This window comes from Oxyura jamaicensis, chromosome 18, assembly GCF_011077185.1.
Source record: "Oxyura jamaicensis isolate SHBP4307 breed ruddy duck chromosome 18, BPBGC_Ojam_1.0, whole genome shotgun sequence".
In the NCBI taxonomy this organism is placed as follows: domain Eukaryota; kingdom Metazoa; phylum Chordata; class Aves; order Anseriformes; family Anatidae; genus Oxyura; species Oxyura jamaicensis.
This window is the reverse complement of record NC_048910.1, coordinates 11135942-11144136: the sequence shown is the minus strand read 5'-3', so window position 1 is coordinate 11144136 and position 8195 is coordinate 11135942. Positions and strand designations below refer to the sequence as shown.

Here is an 8195-nt window from a genome sequence, read left to right as displayed (position 1 = left end):
TTTTATTTTATTTTATTTTATTTTATTTTATTTTATTTTATTTTATTCCCTACAAGCAATGACAACTTCTTGGATCTTTAGTCATGACCAGAAAGTAGCATGTTATACCTAGGAAGAGTAAAAATAAATAAATAAAACAAGTCTGGATAACTCCCGCTGGCATCACTTGCAAAATGAGCAATCCCAGACTGAGAAATTAGATTTAGCAGCTCCATTATGGACGGGACTGTTGGGGGTATCAGCGTTTCAGCACTTTCCAATGATGATAACCAACTAATCTGCTGAAAATAAGCTAGTTATGTTCATCGTAATGAAGTTTGGGATTGAGAAACCTTGCCTTTCCTCTGAGCACAAGAGCTAACCAGAACACAACACACAACCACAGCTCCCTCTGCATCTCTGCAGGGTTTGCAGACATGGATTTCCCATCACTTGGAGATTGTGTTAGGGCTGAGGTTTCCCTCACAAATTTCTTTCTTTTTCCTTCAGCCATACTAAAGAGGGTGGAGGGAATATCTTTTTCCCTCTCTTATAGTGTGTTTTCTTGATGAATTTTGAGTCACACATATATTTAAGACCATAGGACTACTTTTTTTCTCTATCGCATTACATGGACGTGTTTCAGATAATTACGACCATAGGCCTGATTGGTTGGGCTTTTGTGATCGCGTTATCCAGTAGAAAACTATATGCTTACAAAGGTGCACCAAAATCCAGAATAAGCCACCATGAAAAAAATTCAGGAGGTTGGTTCTCTATTGCTGGTTCCCTTGCACAGTCATTTCTACCAGTAAAAAGTGGGATCAGAGGGGTTACTAAATGACCCTGCTCTCACCTGTCAGCATTCTGAGACCTATCCTGAAATCAGGAAGGTAACAAGATGCAGTGCAACAAAACAGAATATCTCACGAGGGAAGTGATCTGATTATTTTCATATATTAACTTTATAGTAATTAATCGCTTCCATGGACTATGGTGGAGTTACTGCAGCATAACAGTGGGAAATACCACATTCTCTTTTTTCTTTCTTTCCTTTTTTTTTTCTTTCCCACCTTCATGACTCCAAGAAGCACACAAACAGGACACCGTGAGGCAACACGGCACCTGTCAGTAGATCCCTGTACAATCACTTTGTAGGGAACTGATGATATGACAATATCATCATGATATTCAGCATGACAATAACTCCACCATAGTTTGGGATGCCTGAACCCTGCATTGCCAAATACCTGTACCAAAAGCTCTGGAGTTACCCTGAGATCTGACTCTTTTTAGGTCTGTAGTGACTGATCTGTTGGTCCGACCTTCCTTCCTTCTTTTTCCTACTTTGTGCTCACTGCCTGCAGCAGAAGGATACGTTTACAGCTCTCTTGGAAGCACGTTTAGAGAAAATGGTGGTAACTGATACTGCAGAAACTATAAATGGTTCCAGAAAGACAGTAACACATGCCACAGAGTATTTTGGCTAAAAATATACGTGGAGCCAGAGTGTCATTTGGTGGATTGGCATGGTTCAACGGAAGCTGCTGAAATGGTGCCAATTCATGCCAACGGAGGAATTTGTGCCAATATTTTTGTTGGTAACTAGGTAAAATAGAGCCAAGTGTGATATTTTATGTCCTGGCATTTCAAATTTTATCTTGAGGTTCTGGGGACAGGAAAAATAAAAAACAGCACTTCCCCCATGAGGTTTATGTTTGTTCAAGAAAGGCTTAATATAAAGAGAGACTCATATCACACATACAGACTCTCCCCAAGCTCTTTTGAATCTGGAAAGTACACACGCGTGATATCTACTAAGTCCGACTGCAACACTTACAGATTTGTTCTATCAGCCTTCTCTAATTAGCTGAATTTAACAACTATGTTGTCGCCAGAGCAAGGACACGGATAAAGAAATTTGTCCTAACTTTTTGGCACCGGTTTCTAAGCCTGCTGTTCCCATGCTGGTACACACTGTTTCAGAACAGCCTGTTACCTGACACCTAGTTAAGGAAAACAGGCACATATAGGTGGTTATCCAAAGCCACAAACCTAAAACTAGAACAGAACAGACTGGGATTATGAAATTGCATCCCGTCTAGAGGAAGAAACCATGGGTGTCAGCCACTTTTTCAAGCTCTCTTGGGAATCCCTTGTCTGTCCCAAACATGGCAGATATTCTCAGTAGGTCCCTTGGGGCCACGAAAGCTTTCATTTCTGTCTATGAATTTCAGGTTTCATTCTTTTATATAAAAGAGAATTTCAAATCTGCGGGTAGAGGGGGCAAAACAAGCACTTGGCCTTCAGATCTGGGGGACTAAATTTGAGAGAGGAGGGAAGAGAGTACTCCCATGTATACCTTGGGCTTACAATACAGATTTTGACCAGAATTTCAAAATAAATCTTTAATTGTAATTTCCTGAAGCAAGTTAAACCACAGGTAAATCTCAGCAGATGCTCTGGCTGTAGCTGTCTCAGACCTGGTACCTTCTTGATCGCTAAGGGTAAGATTTGAAATATAACATTCAAAGTTGCCCTTTTCTTTCTTTTTTAATTTATTCCTATACTGCTGTACATTTCTAGTAGGACTGGTACCTGCATTGGCATCAGTGGCTTGGGATGAAGCCACTTGCCTGGAAGGTCTTTGACAATGTTTCGTGAACAAAGGCCAGCAGAGAACAGCCGATGCCTTTCTTCATTTCTATTTGGGCTCCCTTTCCCAACACACCTTCATCTTTGGTGCCTCACTGCCCTCTACCAGCTGTCTTTGCCCACAGAGAGCTGCAGAAGAGCTACAGAATGGATTTGGCATAGAACAACAGTTGTCCAGGGCCAGAGCCGCGGTGTGGGCTCCTTTTCCAAAGACCAAGGTAGGTGAGAGAATTTCATGGCAGATCAGGATTTTGCTGATCAAGAAAGCCGGGATCCTTCATGGGGAGGCTGGTTCATTCAAAAGCTGCATGACTTGGCAGCCCAAGGAGCCTTTTTCTTGCACGCTTGTCAATTCTGCTGGCAGTGTGTGGGTAGTCCGGGCTTGTGCTTCATGAATTTCAGAGCCCCTGGATGGCTTTGTACTGTGTGCCAAATGGGGAACAACAGCCTAAGAAAACAAAGCATGTGCTATCATGCAACCTGGGAGGGATTTAGGCTCCATGTAAATGTTTCCAACCAGCAATTGTGCAAAGGTCACAATTTACATTACAGTGATTGCCCACCACAGGAGGCACCAGTGCAGTTAACCTCCTTCTCCATGTGCATCACATCAGCAGAAGTGGGACGGATTAGTGTTACATTGTCACTCCGCTCTTTGGGGATCCTGGTTTACATTTCAGTTCTGGCTGGCAGACAATATTCCTGATTCTTCCGTGTGAGAACAGAGGAGACCATTTCAAACCAGGATTGGAACAAAGCACTTGGATTTCAAAGCATGGGGCAGACTGTTTCAAGTAGATAACTCTCTATCCTTAGGCATCTCTTTGCTATATGTCTTTTGTCAAACCCTTTTCAAGTACTCCTGATGCAAAGTGGTGGGAATTCACCTTTGAGACTGACCTTGTCTGCGGATGTTGAGAAAACTGTGCCTCCCCTTTCCCATTCCCCCACCGTGCTCCTCAGCCTGTAGAGCTCCAGCTTAGGGAGGCCAGGTGCAGGATGCCTCTTGTGGTTTCTGACCTTTGGAGGCCTTTCTGGAAAAAAAGTGGCTTTCAGTAGGTGAGTTTCCAGAAGCAGCTACAAGCAGAACTGATGGTACCAATAAACCCACTAGCTTTCAGCAGCCAAGTTCTCCTTTTCATTCTTTGTCATTGCTTAGTCTTTGCATGCAGGAGCTGGGTGTACACAGAGATTTCCTTAGTTTTGAAATCTCTGGCTCCTTGAAGTGTTTTACTTTGCAGGAGCAGGCCTCTGGAAAGCAATTAGACAATTCCAGAGAAAAATCGTAATAGAGCCAAAGGTTTCAGCTGAGTATCTTTAGCATTACCTCTTCCTTCCCTGCCACACCGTCCCTTCTCCCTCCTCTCTGTAAGGACTGTTTGTTTGCTGTGTTTGTTAGCGGCCTGGCATCATGACTACTTGTGAACAGGACACCTAAACCATGAACAAATACTTACAAATAGTAGTGGTCAGTTGAGGAATCAAGTATCCAGTCAGTCTGGAAAATGAAGTATTTGTGCAGTTGTTAATTCTCCGCATTCTGTCCCTTCTACTGCACTGGGGACCATAAGGTTTGCCATTTGTCTCCAAAAACACAACTGAATTTCATTGCTGCTGTGTTATCAGTACTCCATCAGCTGGTCCTGGCTATGTATGAACCAGCAATACCACCAAAACCCTGGGGGACGCCTCCATACATCCCTGAAGCAAAACGTACCTACCCAGGCAAGGCGAACAAAATGAGACTTACTGACACGTGTGGGTATCCAAGGCAGATTGGGACTGACGGGGAAGTAGTGAGTGGCAAGGGCTGGTGGAGAGATCCAATGTAACGCTGCAATTGCCGGGGCTGACATTTAAATTGCAGGCAGCCATGGGCTCATTCCAGGAGCCGCTTGTGGTTGGATGCAGTTTTGATCATTTAGAGAAGGAGCAGGAAAAAAGGGGAAAAAAAGAAAAATCAAATTGTTCTCGGAAATCATGTTTAATGTAGAAATCTGGTTAATATTAAACTGTAATCTGCAGTTTTCAAGTATACTATTCCTCAAGGAAAATGTTTCCTGTTTGAGGGCTGCAAGTATTAAGGGTTCCCTTATTACATCACTTCCTATGTCAGACCCAACAAGCCTTCAACATGCATTAGTGTATTGATAATGGTAATTTCAAAATGATTGTTTGAAAAAAAAAATATCTGGGCAATTCTCCAATCATATGGATCAATTTAGCTTCGGAATAATAGGGCCAAGCTGGTATTTTTGACACTGTATCCAAATAATACTTTCACAAGAGCAGCAATACTGGAGGTGTTCTCCACTGCAATTCAGTTTCAGGAGCATGCAGTGTTTGGCCATCAGTTACAGCACCAGGTCGATTTATTCACTGCTAACCTGACTTTGCAGGCAGAACTCACCTTAATCCCCCACAAATTGCAAATTCATAACTGTGCATGGAATGGAAGGATCATTATGCACCCAAATGTAATACTTTATAATAATAATAATAAAAACCCACAAAATATCTGGACACTTTAACAAAAATGCAACAAAAACATATATTAGCATCCCCCCCTCAAAAAAAAAAAATATATATATTAACCACTAATAACCAATTCTGCCAGCAAATAGTATACACGCAACTCTGCATGCCTCACAAACTATGAGGGAGGAATTTGTTATTGGAAAACCGACTGGTTCAGAAAGTTCTCAGCCTAACACTGGTTGAAACTGTTCACGGGAGAGGTCAGCTAACTATATTTCTCATTGTGAAAAGGGATAAATCATTGAAAATTTCAATTTGATATTTCTTTAAAAGTCCAAAACATGTTGTCATTTGGAAAATAAACTATGTAATACGAGCAGGTAAACAGAAGAAAATGTTCCTAGGCAATATAAATGAAATGATTTAGTTAACTATTGTATAAATGAACTTGCAAAAGTTTTTATATTATCTGACAACAATGAATTCTGGCGTGGTATATACCTGCCTTTTTTTGGCTTACAATGATTTGCTCACACCCATCATCTTTTGGCACAAGTTACTGCTCAATTAGGTAAGGATGTTGTCTCCTACATCGTAACCCAACTTCCAAAGGCACTTCTGTGTAAACTGCATTTTCAGGTGACTTTTTTTAATTTTTAAATTTATTCTCCCTAAAAAAGGTTAATGTCAGCTATTCTGAACATATCAGATGATTATCCTTTTTGCTAATCAGGTGTCTGTGAAACCCTGTAGACCTTACAATATCCTTAAATAGTGCTATTGTCTCTTTGAACGGACCTTTGTATTACATGAAGAAAAACAAATTCATTTCTAAAATTTAAATATAGCTGTATTTGCATCACCTGATCTTAAATTCTGAATTTAAAAAAAAACATTAACATTAGAATATTTTTTAAAAAAAGAATAATTAAACCTATTTTTACAGTCTCATGATATGATATGATATGATATGATATGATATGACATGATAAAATCAACTAGGACACCAATAGTTCCATAAAAAATTGATGTATATTTTAAATTTGTAGTAAAATTCTTTATTTTCTCGGTAAAGAACAGGGCGTCTGTATTTCTAACATATTCAAAAGTGTCTAACCTGTGTGTTACATTTTACGAAATCGATCAATTTTTGCACTAAGATATATGGCACGACACATTTAATGTATTGTGTCATAACATGTAATTCAAATACAGTGAAAATTGATCAATTTTGTCATACTGTGAATATGCGCTTTACATATATTATCCCCCTTTATTTGCCTGTGTATGCAAGGAAATGGTAACACCAATTTATACAGATTCTTTTCCCCATGCTAATATTGATAAAAAATATATCTGTTTTCTTTAGATTAGATAAGGAAAGAGGTAAAGTAGGAAAATGAATTTTCTCCAAGTTTTCTGCCTGGCGTGATTCTTTTGAAATCAATAGCCAGTGACTCGGCTGACGAAAAGTAAGTGCTGTTTTACTGAAAACGGGCTGTGAACAAATACATGTTTTCCTCTCAGTGACGCCAGGTGAATACAGGAAATTAGGTCAGAGCAATGGGTCAATTTTTCTGCTCACATAACTTCATTGGGTTCAGAAGCTGGCTCTGCAGGACCTGCCCTTCTGCTTCTCAGAGTACTGCCCGACCTACAGTCACTACGCAGACAGAACTGGACTTCATTCCCCTGATCCTCGTATTAAGGCACAGAGCGGAATGTATCCTGCTCAAGTCAAGGGAACTAGGCCAGAACAAAACCCCTCTCCTGGGGTCAGAGCCACAGCCCTGCCTTTCATAAAGGTGCTCCAGCTGTAGACGAGTCTGAAATTAACTCGGGACTAGGACTAAAATGGTGTGAACTGAGGTACTTCCACGGAGTCCTGCTGCCGGAGCTTTGGCTCTTGGCTCATGCACAGAGATTTACACGGGGCTAATGGAGAGCAGACTTCATCCTTCCCACCACCCTTCTGCTTGTCCGGCTCCCTCCTGCTAACACGGGGCAGCTCGGCGGGGTAAATCACACCGCCAGCCCGGCCTCTGGAGCTGCCGCCTGTGAAGCGGCGCTTGCAGACTGGCGGAGTCGTTACCTAGAACAACAAAACCCATTGGCACTAAGAGCAGAGGGAATGCGGCTCATTTTTCAAGGCCTTTCCAGCCTGCTTTCTGCTCCGGCTCCGTCCGGGAGCCAGCCTTACAGACCTACCAATATTTTCATAATTAACTGACCAGAATGTTCATAATTTGTAAACACAGTAAAATGGCTTTGAGACACAGGGTGTGCAGTCAGAGGCAGCGTGTGTGCGACAGGGGAGCGGTGCCGGGGTGGGGGGCAGGAGGGGGACGTTTCCTCAGGCAATTTACATTTGACTCAGGAAATCTGGGAAGGTGCCCGCTGCAGTTAAGTGATCAGGCTCACGACTCAAAGCGATTTTTCTTGAAGTGTCACTGCAGCACACAACCACCATGTGTTCTTTCTTGGCTCGGCTCTCTGCAGCGATGCTCCAAAACTTGGACGGGCTGCTCCAGCCTGCCCAGCGTGCATCCATTTGCTCCGGCAGGGACGAGGACAAAACTGTATTTTGAGGCATGCGCAAGCGCTCCCCTGGCCCTCCTCCTGCTTCCACATGGAGGGGCCCTCCCGGTTTGGGGGATTTGGACAAAGTTGCTGGGAGTTAACAGACAACAAGGTTTGGGGTGTGTGTGTCTGTGTGCTGGAGACAGAGGCTGTGTAAGGGAAAGGAATAACAGATTCCAGAAGCAATCCAAATCATGTTTGCTAGATGCAGCCGCCTCCCCTATATTGTGGCTCTGATCTGCCATCTCCTAACTCCAAACAACAGGCATGACCCACAGCGTTCTGCTCTTGGCTTCATCCCTTACACCAGGGTTGAATGGGTGCAAAACGTGTGGGCTCCAAACCGGACCCACCCTAGGAACCCCATGGGCTTGTGAGAGGTGTGATGAGATTCCCCGGGGCTGGGAGTGATCAGAGCCCAAGCGGGGCATGGAGGCTGGAACTGTCAATCCCGTCGTGCCAAAAGCGGACATTCAGTTGGTGCTGCTTCCCGGGGATGATTT

The 8195-nt window shown here is 42.7% G+C and overlaps 1 long non-coding RNA gene across 1 annotated transcript in view; it reads right to left on the bottom strand.

The window, feature by feature from the left end:
• Positions 1 to 6751, bottom strand: part of LOC118176041 — a 17396-nt gene extending 10645 nt beyond the window's left edge. The window contains exon 1 of the long non-coding RNA XR_004755261.1: positions 6735 to 6751. This is a non-coding gene — a long non-coding RNA (uncharacterized LOC118176041). The remainder of the gene's footprint in view (positions 1 to 6734) is intronic.
• Positions 6752 to 8195: the final 1444 nt, after the last annotated feature.